The sequence below is a fragment of the Pleurodeles waltl genome, chromosome 1_2, assembly GCF_031143425.1.
Source record: "Pleurodeles waltl isolate 20211129_DDA chromosome 1_2, aPleWal1.hap1.20221129, whole genome shotgun sequence".
In the NCBI taxonomy this organism is placed as follows: domain Eukaryota; kingdom Metazoa; phylum Chordata; class Amphibia; order Caudata; family Salamandridae; genus Pleurodeles; species Pleurodeles waltl.
Window position 1 is genome coordinate 219,006,037 of NC_090437.1, and position 13,019 is coordinate 219,019,055.

Genomic DNA, 13,019 nt, shown 5'->3' on the forward strand with positions numbered 1-13,019 from the left:
GATTCTGGGTAACAGAACCTGGTCCGAGCCCCGCAAGTCACCCCATCTTGGATTCCACTAGGTCTCTAGTTTTCAGAAATGCACAGGTTTGGTAGGTTTCCCTAGGTGCCGGCTGAGCTAGAGGCCAAAATCTACAGGTAGGCACTTCGCAAAAAACACCTCTGTTTTCTTCCAAAAATTTGGATGTGTCCACGTTGCGCTTTGGGGCGTTTCCTGTCGCGGGCGCTAGGCCTACCCACACAAGTGAGGTATCTTTTTTATCGGGAGACTTGAGGGAACATAGATTAGCAAAACAAGTGTTATTGCCCCTTGTCTTTCTCTACATTTTTTCCTTCCAAATATAGGAGAGTGTGTAAAAAAGACATCTATTTGAGAAATGCCCTGTAATTCACATGCTAGTTTGGTCACCCCGGAATTCAGATATGTGCAAATAACCACTGCTCCTCAACACCTTATCTTGTGCCCTTTTTGGAAATACAAAGGTTTTCTTGATAGCAATTTTTTACTCTTTATATTTCAGCAAATGAATTGCTGTATACCCGGTATAGAATGAAAACGCACGTCAGGGTGAAGCTCATTTATTGGCTCTGGGTTCCTTGGGTTCTTGATGAACCTACAAGCCCTATATATCCCCGCAACCAGAGGAGTCCAGCAGACGTAACTGACATTGCAGGGAAAAGTTACAGAGTAAAACGTAGAGAAACATTTATGTTTTTTTCACCTCATTTTCAATATTTTTCTTTTTCGGTTGTTAATTTCTGTAGGAAACCCTTGTAGGATCTACACAAATGACCCCTTGCTGAATTCAGAATTTTGTCTACTTTTCAGAAATGTTTAGGTTTCTGGGATCCAGCATTGGTTTCATGCCCATTTCTGTCACTGACTGGAAGGAGGCTGAAAGCACAAAAAATTGCAAAAATGGGGTATGTCCCAGTAAAATGCCGAAATTGTGTTGAAAACTTGGGTTTTCTGATTCAAGTCTGCCTGTTCCTGAAAGCTGGGAAGCTGCTGAGTTTAGCACCGCAAACCCTTTGTTGATGCCATTTTCAGGGGAAAAACCACTAGCCTTCTTCTGCAGCCACTTTTTCAAACTGTTTTGAAAAAAATGAAATTTTCACTGTATTTTGGCCAATTTCTTGGCCTCCTTCAAGGGAACCCACAAAGTCTGGGTACCTCTAGAATCCCTAGGATGTTGGAAAAAAAGGACGCAAATTTGGCTTGGTTAGCTTATGTGGACAAAAAGTTATGAGGGCCTAAGCGCGAACTGCCCCAAATAGGCAAAAAAAGGCCTGGCACAGGAGGGGGAAAAGGCCTGGCAGCGAAGGGGTTAAGGCAAGGCGTGTTTCCTGTCCTTAAAAGCCTTCAAAAGCATGGAAGGCAACTGATCTCCAAATAAATTGCGCCCCTCAAAAGGCAGTCTCAGGAAAGCAGACTTCTCCCCAGGATCCGCCTTCTACATCCTGAACCAGAGGGACCTATGAGCCCCAATCAAAGCTCCCGACGCCAGAGCCGAAGTACGGACAAGATCAGAAGACATGTCTGCCAGCAACCTGGCCTGTTGTTCCATAACAGCCAGCAGTTCCGAACACTCCGAATCCTCCTGAACAGCAACCGCCAGCTTGTCAAAATCCTGCACCAAAGATTGTGCAGAATAAGCAGAAAAAATACCCGCTGTGAGGGCCAAATTCTCCGTCGCACATGCCTTTTTTAGACCAGAATCCACCTTACGGTCAGTGGCATCAGCAGGATCACAATCCTCTGGATTGACCGTCGTCTTGCCAATCAGAGTTGCCAAAATGGAATCCAGTTTAACAGAGGGTGGCAACACATCTTCCCCTTCCAGCAAATACAGCTTCTGAAGGAACCGCGGAACCTGAAACTTGTCCACATCCTTTCACTCCCGGAGCACCATATCCCTAACAGGGCCCTGAAAAGGCATGGCAAACCTCGAAGGCGTTTGATATTGAGGAAACAAGTGCGAATCAGTCCCCGTAGTTATTTGCCCATCTCTAAATTCCGGGGTGCCCATATTAGCATGTGAATTACAGGCCATTTCTCAAACAGACATCTTTTTTACACACTGTCTTACATTTGGAAGGAAAAAATGTAGAGAAAGACAAGGGGCAATAACACTTGTTGTGCTATTCTGTGTCCCCCAAGTCTCCCGATAAATATGGTACCTCACTTGCGTGGGTAGGCAACTTAGGCACATCACATTTTTACATTGAAATCTGACATGTTTTTTGCAAAGTGCCTAGCTGTAGATTTTGGCCTCTAGCTCAGCCGGCACCTAGGGAAACCTGCAAAACCTGCACATTTTTGAAAACTAGACACCTAGGGGAATCCAGGATGGGCTGACAGATCAGGTTCTGTTACCCAGAATTCTTTGCAAACCTCAAAATGTGGCCAAAAAACACTTTTTCCTCACATTTAGGTGACAGAAAGTTGTGGAATCTGAGAGGAGCCACAAATGTCCTTCCACCCAGCATTCCCCCAAGTCTCCTGATACAAATGGTACCTCACTTGTGTGGGTAGGCCTAGTGCCCGCGACAGGAATAGATCACACAACGGTCAATGTTGTTACTTACATGAGGCAACTGTTGACCCTAGGGTGATCCATTCCTTAAGCAGGTACTAGGTATAGGCATTCAAGTGGGGTAGTGTTTTTATCAGGACAGCTGAGGAATCACTGGGTGGTAGGAATTTTGTGGATTGCGGCATATTCCTGTAGTTTGTGTGACAGAAATGCAAGAAAAATAGAGTTTTTATTCAACATCTCAGATTTGCAGGGTATTCTGGGTAAGAAAACTTTGGGGAATCCACACAAGTCACACCTCTGTGGACTCCTCCAGATGTCTAGTTTCCAGAAATGTTTGGGTTTAGTATGTTTCCCTATATAGCCGCCGAACCCAGGACCAAAAACACAGGTGCCTGCCTTACAAAACCAGTTTGTTTTGTGATAGATAATTTTGATGTCTCCACAATACAATTTGGGCAGTGGAATTCGGGGCTGAACTAAATTGGGGAGCTCCCAAGAGAGCACCCTCTCTGTGCTTGCCCCCGCATTCACCTGCTCTCTGGGTTGGGCTAACCCACTATTGCCCTGTTGCACAGACTGTGCTTGCGAAGGGACAACAGGACTGCCTTCATCACCTCCCTCACAATTTACTGGAAGGAGTTATCCAATGGGACTCCTCCAACTGAACAATCACTCCCAGAGTCTGCGCCATTGTCCTATCCCTCAGATGCTGTCTCAGTATCTGATGTCTCAGTCTATGATCCTATGTCAGAGCTGTCCTCCATAACCAGAGTGACGTCAGCAGCAGTCATCCATCAAGATGCCATCTCTGCTATTGGCTAAACTGTTGCTCTAAAACACTAGCCTACATAGACAGTCACAAAATTGCTGGTGTGTGTATGTGATACGTGCAACAGTAGAGGCCACCTTACCTGCCCTTCTTCCCTCAATCAGCACGTTCTTTCAAGACACTCAAATACCTTGTCACATACCATTCGTCACAGTCTTATCACCTCCTGCGCCCAGTCCAACAATCATTATTGGTGCTCCCACTCCCATGTCCTCCTCCTCGGATTCCCTCATTACCACCCAGCAAACGTGCTCTTCATCTCTCCATAGCCACCCTGCACATACATTTCATTTGTATCATAGAGCAGGTAGTGGCTGACTTTACTAACGTACTCAGCTATTTACTTAAAATACAGATTTGCTCTTTGCAGTAGTCATATAAACCTTCTGCGCTTCTTTATGGCACTAAAACTGCCACTAGACAAAAGTCTGATCCTTTTGTAGCAGAAACATAATCACAAGACTTACTTGACTTCTTTATTGCTGCCTAAAAGCTACAGTTAAAATGCGTCAGTTGAAGTATGTGCACTGCTTTGAAGAAGCAAGCTGCAACTGCAAGACAACTGGTGGCAAATGTATATATATATATATATATATATATATATATATATAAGATATATATATAGATCACTTTTATATGTGGGTCTGGTGGGTCTGGTTTTCCTGGGGGCCGATTGTAGCCCCCAGGGAAACCACACATGCACTGACAGCCCTACAACTACTAAAAATAAAATGCCCCCACAGGGGGTCGCCCTGCCTATGGGCGACCCCCTGTCAATTTCGTTATTTTTATTTTTTGCAAAATTAGCCCCTGGGGGTGGCGCGATCGCGCCCCCCCCAGGGGACCCAAACATTTAAATTTAAAAATAGGGCCCGGGATTGGGTCCGGCCTGTTTTTCTAGGGGTGCCGACCCCCCCAAGTGAAATCCCTGGTGTCTAGCTGTGCTGCGATCGAGGGCCAGGAAACACGTTCGGGAAGGCCTCGTATGAAAGGGGAGAGTCTCCCCTTTCATACGAGGCCTTCCCGAACATGGGGAAGGCCGTTTGGGGCCGTTTTCCCCATTGGAGCAGGAAGCGGCCCTACGGCTGCTTCCTGCTCCGATGGGGGAAACAACACAGTGACATCAGCGTGCTGACTTCACAAAGGGGCGGGTGGGGTTCAGGGGGGAGACACGGAAGCTCTTCCGTGTCTCCCTGGGGGAAAAAAAAAAAAAGAAAATCCTCGGGTGCGATGCACCCAAGGATTTTCGATACCCATCTCTGGCGTCGGCCACTGGTCATGAAACCGCGCCAGTGTCCGACGCCCGCATTAAAGGGGTTAAGGATTCTCTTTTAGATGTTATCAATTGTTTTGTTTCTCGAAATCACCAGTGGGATAACTCAAGAAGGTATAGCTCATTTTCAGAGCATCAAAACTGTAAGCGGCACAAACCTAGTTTTCGTGCCCAACTTTCCCAACTGGGATGCACTCTCCTTACGCAAACTTCAGTAGCTTATCCATGACCTCAGAAGATGAAAAAAAAGACTGAGGGCCAGATTTAAGAAAAATGCCATTACATTACATGTAGCACCACTTTTCTTGTGGTCCCTTGCACCCCCTACTGCCACCATGTGAGCGCCATATTTAAAATACGGTGCACCATGGAGCAGGGTAGGGGGCAATAGCATTACAATTTCTGACACCATTGATGTACTATTTAGGGTTAGCACCAAAATGTTGGCGCTAACCCTGAACAGCACATGGGGCCCATTGAAAACAATGGCATGCCCAATTTTAATGCCTGCTTTGTGCAGGCATCTAAAATGCCAGAATAAAATGACGCAAAGAAATCTCTTGGATTTCTATGCACCATTTTTGCGGCCTCATTAACGGGGGAATGCCCCTCTTGCATACATTATGTGGTGCAAGCGGTTACAAAGTAAAGTACTTGTAAATAAGATGTGGCGTTTTTGGCCATCTAATGCCACATTACTGTCAAATAAATTAGTAAATGTGCCATTAGATGGCACAAGGTCGTCTCAAATGTGGGCCTTAGGCACTCATTACAACTTTGGCGGCACAGCTGCAGGGGCAGTCAGACCGCCACACTCCTGGTGGTTTGACTGCCAGATTACGACCCTGGTGGTCGGACAGCCAGGTGACCGCCATCACCACCAAGATCATGGGTCATGAGAGGGTGGCATTGGTTGGAGTTGTGGTCAGCCACGGCGGTGCTGAGTTCAGTACCACCATGCTGATCACGAGTCCTTATTCTGCCAGGCTGATGGAAAGGCAGTGCTGGGGGCCACATTGAGGGGCCCCTGCACTGCCCACCACCATGTGGTGAGGAATGCAGGGGTCACCCTGCCCAGCACCCTCGGAATGTGCATGGTCTTCTACGAAAGACAGTGCACATTCCAAAGGTGCTAGGGCCCCCCTGTGTTCGACGACAATGACCTTGGCTCCCTAAGGAGGCTTGCTTTCTGGGCTTGCTGCCGGGCGTGACCTGGGGGTGTGCGGCTTATTGTGCTGCCATGCCTGGGGGGGCCTGTGTGGCCGTGAGCTTGGGGGGACGGATGCCCGAGCTGGGAGGTGAGCGGAGGCAGTGACCACACTGCTGGATGGAGAGTGCTGCGGCGAGAGTACCCGGAGTTGCCCCTGGACATCCTAGTAGAGCTGTTTTAACTTTTATTCTCCTTCACTATTTTTGCCGCTCCTCTGCATTGTTAAACACATTCTGACCTTGCTGATAATTGTTTCCTGGTTGATCCTCGGCTGCTGGAGAGGCTTTCAGCCCTTCGACCTGACTGCTTGGCTAGACAGTGTTCTTTAAAGTAGTGGAGAGCAGCGAATACTGTTTTTGTGGTACTTTGTTGTCAGGACTCTGTGGGAGGCTGTCTGTTGCATCTGGACCTGGCGAGGAGAGAAATGGGGTGTCATAAATGGATGGATGCATCACAGGGCAACACAATGGAACAGTGTACTACCCCGGTGGTTCTCCCGCAGCATGCAGTGAGATTGGAGGTGAGTGGAGATTTTTGGAAAGTACCATCTTGCCTGGCATGTTACCCCCATTTTTACTGTATGTATGTTTGTTCTTGCCTGTGTCATTGGGATCCTGTTAGCCTGGTCCCCACTGCTCATAAAGTATGCCCTGCATGTTTTCCCCGTGTGGTGCCTAACTGTATCACTGAGGCTCTGCTAACCAGAACCTCAGTGTTTATGCTCTCTCTGCTTTTAAAATTGTCACTGCAGGCTAGTGACTAATTTTACCAATTCTGATTGTCACACTGGACACCATTATAATTCCGTAGTATATGGTACCTGGGTACCCAGGGTATTGGGGTTCCAGGAGATCCCTATGGGCTGCAGCATTTCTTTTGCCACCCATAGGGAGCTCAGACAATTCTTACACAGGACTGCCACTGCAGCCTGGGTGAAATAACGTCCACGTTATTTCACAGCCATTTTACACTGCACTTAAGTAACTTATAAGTCACCTATAAGTCTAACCCTCACTTAGTGAAGGTTAGGTGCAAAGTTACTTAGGCCCATATTTATACTTTTTGACGCTAAACTGCGCTAACGCAGTTTAGCGTCAAAAAATTTAGCGCCGTCTAACGCCATTCTGAAGCGCCATGCGGGCGCCGTATTTATGGAATGGCGTTAGCCGGCGCTAGCAGACCGGCGCTGCCTGGTGTGCGTGGAAAAAAACCACGTAGACCAGGCAGCGCCGGCGTAGGGGGAAAATGGCGTTAGGGCGTCTTAAAATGGGGCAAGTCAGGTTGAGGCAAAAAAATCGCCTCAACCCGATTTGCGCCATTATTTTCGACGCCCAGACGCCATTTAAATGACTCCTGTCTTAGTAAAGACAGGACTCATGCCCCCTTGCCCAATGGCCATGCCCAGGGGACTTATGTCCCCTGGGCATGGTCATTGGGCATAGTGGCATGTAGGGGGGCACAAATAAGGCCCCCCTATGCCACCCAAAAAAAATTTAAAAATATAAAAAATTATACTTACCTGAACTTACCTGAATGTCCCTGGGGTGGGTCCCTCCATCCTTGGGTGTCCTCCTGGGGTGGGCAGGGGTGGCAGGGGGGGTCCCTGGGGGCAGGGGAGGGCACCTGTGGGCTCATTTTGAGCCCACAGGCCCCTTAACGCCTACCCTGACCCAGGCGTTAAATAGTGGCGCAAATGCGGGGTTTTTTGACCCGCCACCTCCCGGGCGTGACTTTTGCCCGGGAGTATAAATACGATGCATTTGCGTCGCCGTCATTTTTTTAGACGGGAACGCCTTCCTTGCATCTCATTAACGAAAGGAAGGCGTTCACGCAAAGAAATGACGCTATTTGCCCATACTTTGGCGCTAGACGCGTCTAACGCCAAAGTATAATTATGGCGTTAGTTTTGCGCCGAATTTGCGTCGAAAAAAACGACGCTAATTCGGCGCAAACGGAGTATAAATACGGGCCTTAGTGTGTGGGCACCCTGGCACTAGCCAAGGTGCCCCCACATTGTTCAGGGCAAATTCCCCGGACTTTGGGAGTGCAGGGACACCATTACACGCGTGCACTACATATAGGTCAATACCTATATGTAGCTTCACCATGGTAACTCCGAACATGGCCATGTAACATTTCTAGGATCATGGAATTGTCACCCCAATACCATTCTGGTATTGGGGGGACAATTCCATGCATCCCTGGGTCTCCAGCATAGAGCCTGGGTACTGCCAAACTAACTTTCCGGGGTTTTCTTTGCAGCTACCACTGCTGCCAACCCTCAGACAGGTTTCTGCCCCCCTGGGGCATGGGCAGCCCAGTCCCAGGAAGGCAGAACAAAGAATTTCCTCTGAGAGAGGGTGTTACACCCTCTCTCTTTGGAAATAGGTGTGAAGGGCCTAAGAGGAGTAGCCTCTCCTGGCCTCTGGAAATGCTTTGAAGGGCACAGATGGTGCCCTCCTTGCATAAGCCAGTCTACACCAGTTCAGTGATCCCCCCAGCCCTGCTCTGGCGCAAAACTGGACAAAGGAAAGGGGAGTGACCACTCCCCTGACCAGCTCCTCCCAGGGGAGGTGCCCAGAGCTCCTCCACTGTGTCCCAGACCTCTGCCATCTTGGATGCAGAGGTGTGAGGGCACAATGGACAGCTCTGAGTGGCCAGTGCCAGCAGGTGATGTCAGAGACCCCCCGATAGGTGCTTACCTTTCTCTGTAGTCAATCCTCCTCTGAGGGCTATTTAGGGTCTCTCCTGTGGGTATCGCACCAGATAATGAATACAAGAGCTCACCAGAGTTCCTCTGCACTTCCCTCTTCGACTTCTGCCAAGGATCGACCGCTGGCTGCTCCAGGAAGCTGGCAAAACCACAACAAAGTAGAAAGAAGACTACCAGCAACATTATAGCGCCTCATCCTGCCAGCTTTCTCGACTGTTGCCTGATGGTGCATGCTCAGAGGGCTGTCTGCCTTCACCCTGCACTGGAAGCCAAGAAGAAATCTCCCGTGGGTCGACAGAATCTTCCCCCTGCCAAAGCAGGCACCAAACTACTGCATCACTGGTCCTCTGGGTCCCCTCTCATCCTGGCTAGCGTGGTCCCTGGAACACAGGAGCTCCGACAGTCCAGTGGCCCTTCTGTCCAAATCCAAAGTCCTTGCCTCCCTTCGCCAGACAGTAATCCTGTGTACTGCATGAACTGCAGCCGCTTAGGCTTCTGTGCACTTTTGCAAGACTTCCTTTGTGCACAGCCTAACCCAGGTCCCCAGCACTCTGTCCTGCATTGCCAAACTCGCTGAGTTGGACTCTGACGTCGTGGGACCATCTTTTGTTGTTCTGAGTCGACCATCATCCTCAGATCTTCTGAATGCCTGTTCAGGTGCTTCTGTGTGTGCATATTTTGTGTATATTACTTACCTCCTAGGGAGTATGGGCCAGATGTAGCAAAGGGTTTTACCCATAGTGTGTCTATGGGAAAAATGTGTTCGTACATATGGCCCTATATCCTCTGAGATACTTTTGGCATATTGTCACTAAAATAAAGTGCCTTTATTTTTAGTAACTCTGAGTATTGTGTTTTCTTATGATATAGTACTAAGTGATATAAGTGGTATAGTAGGAGCTTTGCATGTCTCCTAGTTCAGCCTAAGCTGCTCTGATATAGCTACCTCTATCAGCCTAAGCTGCTAGAACACCTCTAATCTACTAATAAGGGATAACTGGACCTGGCACAAGGTGTAAGTACCACAAGGTACCCACTATAAGCCAGGCCAGCCTCCTACAGAGATGCTGCCGGAACAGCACTGAACACTGAAGAGCCATTGCGAGCGGAGCTGCTTGCGGCCATCCAGGGCTCTCGGGTGGCACTGGAGGGTAAAATAGAGGCGGTGGCGGTGGAGGTCAATCTGCTGCTGGCAGACCTCCGGAAGGTGTCCGACAAGGTGAAGGTGGCGGAGGGTTCCATAGCAGAGCTACAGTCTGAGGTGGGGATGCTGCAAAAGCAAATGGTGCAGGCCACTTCCACGGTCGGACGCTTGGAGGCGCGGTTGGAGGACCCGGAAGGGAGGTCCCGGTGGAACAATGCCAGGTTGCTGGGCTTTCCGGAGTGCGCGGAGGGGTCTGCCATGGAATCCTTTCTTGAGAACTGGGTCAGAGATGTGCTGCAGCCAAATGGGCTATCTAGAGTCTTTGTGGTGAAGCGTGCGCATAGGGCCCTTGTTGTGCCTCCTTTGCCCGGTGCGCCGCCTAGAGCAATTATTGCCCACCTACTTAACTACAAGGCCCGGGACTGTGTGCTGTGTGCTGCATGCTGCATGTGAGTCGAATAAGGCAGATAACTGCAAGATTTCTATCTATCCTGATTACACAAAAGAGGTGCAGAATTCTCGTAAGGGGTTCATGGAGGTCAAGGCGAAACTCTGAGCCATGAACATTAGATACATGCTCCTGTGTCTGGCACGTTTCAAGGTCTTATCGGGAGGGAGATCACACTTTTGTGATCGCCCAGAGAAGGTGTGGCGATGGTTGGAGATGTGGGACAAGGTGGCTCCGAGAAGAAACTGGAGGCGTCGCCCGACGGGCTTCTGGAGTGGAAAGTCCGGACTGGAGATTGCATGGCACTGGTCGGCTGGCAGATTCATGTCACAGAGTGGAGATACAGTGAGATGGAACAATGGCGGTGGTGACTGCTGATCGGTTGCGTGTACAGCTTTGGAGCAGGAGTTGGAAGCGGGTGGGGATTCCACAATGACCTGACTGTTATCCTTGCTGTGGTGCTGTTTGTCATCGGTCCTGATGGGGGTATGCGGGTGGGCTGGATTTTACCTGGCTCTCCGGGGCACCACTAGAACTTTTGAAACTTAGGTCTGGGGTGTCCTGGATACATTTGTAAACTGATGCCGGGGGAGGGTGGTCACTCAACAGCTGTGGTAGGCCATTTGTTATGGTAAGTTGGGGTTTAGGCTGTGGTCCTGGCAGCATTTAAGGACAGGACTTAGAGTATGGTCTGTTTTGGTTGTTTTACTGTATTTCTGTGGTGGGGTTGGTGGTGGTGGGAGGTTTGTTTTAGTTTGCAGTTTATTCAACAGTGCGGGTATTAGGGCGAGATGTGCAATATGTACTTTCTTTTGTCTCATTGCGGGGGGGTAACACACAGGAGGCTGTGTCCTACCGGTGGAGGAACCACATTGTATTGCCATGGATCGTACTATTAACATGCTGACATGGAATGTCAGGGGCTTGAAAAGTTATACAAAATGCTACAGGGTGCACTCAGTCCTACAAAGACACAAGGTTCACATTGCTTGTCTTCAGGAGACACACATGACTGATGAGGAAGTGCATAAAATGGCTATGAAGTGGCAGGGACAGATGTTTTCATCCTCCTTTTCTTCCTAAGGGGTGTCTGTGTGGGTGGCCCCAGGGGTCCCCTTTACCCATGTATACAGTGAGGTGGATGTGGAGGGCCGCTATTTGCTTGTGGAGTGTATGTTAGATGGTCTACCCATTGTTATTCTTAATATATATGTTCCTAACACAGGCAATCCCTCCTTTTATTCCAGAATACCTGAGATTTTGGGGGATAGTGCGGATTGGGCTTTGGTTTGGGCAGGGGACTACAATTGTGTGTTACATGGGGAGTTGGATCGCCTTCCACCGAAACGGGGAACCAAACCACTGTTGGTAAAATCTCTTAGAGACGTGATGGTACACTTGAGTCTCTGGGACGGTTGAAGGGAACTGCACCCTGAAGGTAGGGAACATACTTGTCACTCCAGAACACATAATACTTATACTTGACTAGACAGGTTTCTATTGGGTGGTCTCAACAGCTCGCTTGTCATAGATGTTACTCATTTGGGTTGGTTTCTTTCTGATCACACGCCAGTTCGGTTGCAATTGTAATGGGGAGAGACTGCCACTCCCACATCTCGAAGTTGGCATATGCCTGCAGATTTACTGACTGATCAGGGATGTCGGGAAAGAGTGGGTTCAGTTATAAAACAATATATGGACTTGAATTGGAACACGTCTGAGTCTTGTGGCCTGGAAAGGGAGGCTATGAAGGCAGTCATTCGGGGAGAGTGCATAAGCATGGTGGGTGGGGTGCGCAGACAGCTAGAGCAGGATCTTACAGACCTAGAGGTGCAATTGGGGGAGGTACAGCGGCAGCACGGTTGGGTGGGAGAGCTCAGGCTACACAAGGAGGTTAATGCTTGTTGGGACACACTAAGCCGAACAACATTGAGAGGGTATAGGCAGCGTTTGCATCGAGAAGGTGATAAATCAGGTAAACTCTTAGCGTGGATCTTGAAATGGGACGTGGAGGCTCTGCCTATACTGCATATTAGGAACACTGAGGGTGAACTTCTCACTGGGTGTATGGACATTCTATGGGAATTGGCGTCTCACTTCCAGAGGGTATCTAGGGCTGGCACAGTATTGGCAGAGGATGATGTGGGGAAGCTTCTGCAGCAGATGCGGCTGCAGAGGTTGGACCCGGAGAGTAGGGATGCTCTTGAACTCCCGATCACTGTGGAAGAGGTGGGAGAGGCAGTGACGGCAATGGCAAAATCCAAATCTTCTGGCAGTGACGGCTTTCCTGTTAAGCTGTATCAGGCATTTTCCTTCACACTACGGGAGAAGTTACTGGAAGTCTTTGAGGAGGTGCGATGGGTGGTATGCTACCAGACACAATGTGTCAGGGTATAGTGTGTTTGTTGCTCAAGCCGGGGGGATGCTGCAGATCCCTCCTCGTATCGACCGTTGACTATGTTAAATAGTGATGTCAAGATACTCTGTAAGATCTTGGCCACTCGGTTCCGGGGTGTGATTTAGGGTCTGGTGCATGAGGACCAATGCAGGTTCATACCGGGTCGTAGTACGTCCTCTAATCTGCGCTGCTTGGCACATGTCCTGCATGAGACTAAGGCAATGGAGACAGAATTGGCGCTGGTGTCTCTTGACTTGGAAAATGCCTTGACACAGTAGAGTGGGGATATCTATTGGAGATGTTGCGGAGCATGGCCTTTGGCCCCGGCTTTTGTGCTTGGGTTCGACTGCTGTACACTTGCCCAACAGCTCAAGTACGTGTGGGGGGAGAGATATCGAACATCCAGGAGATTGACAGGGGTACATGACAGGGATGCCCACTCTCACCCCTTTTATTTGCTCTGGC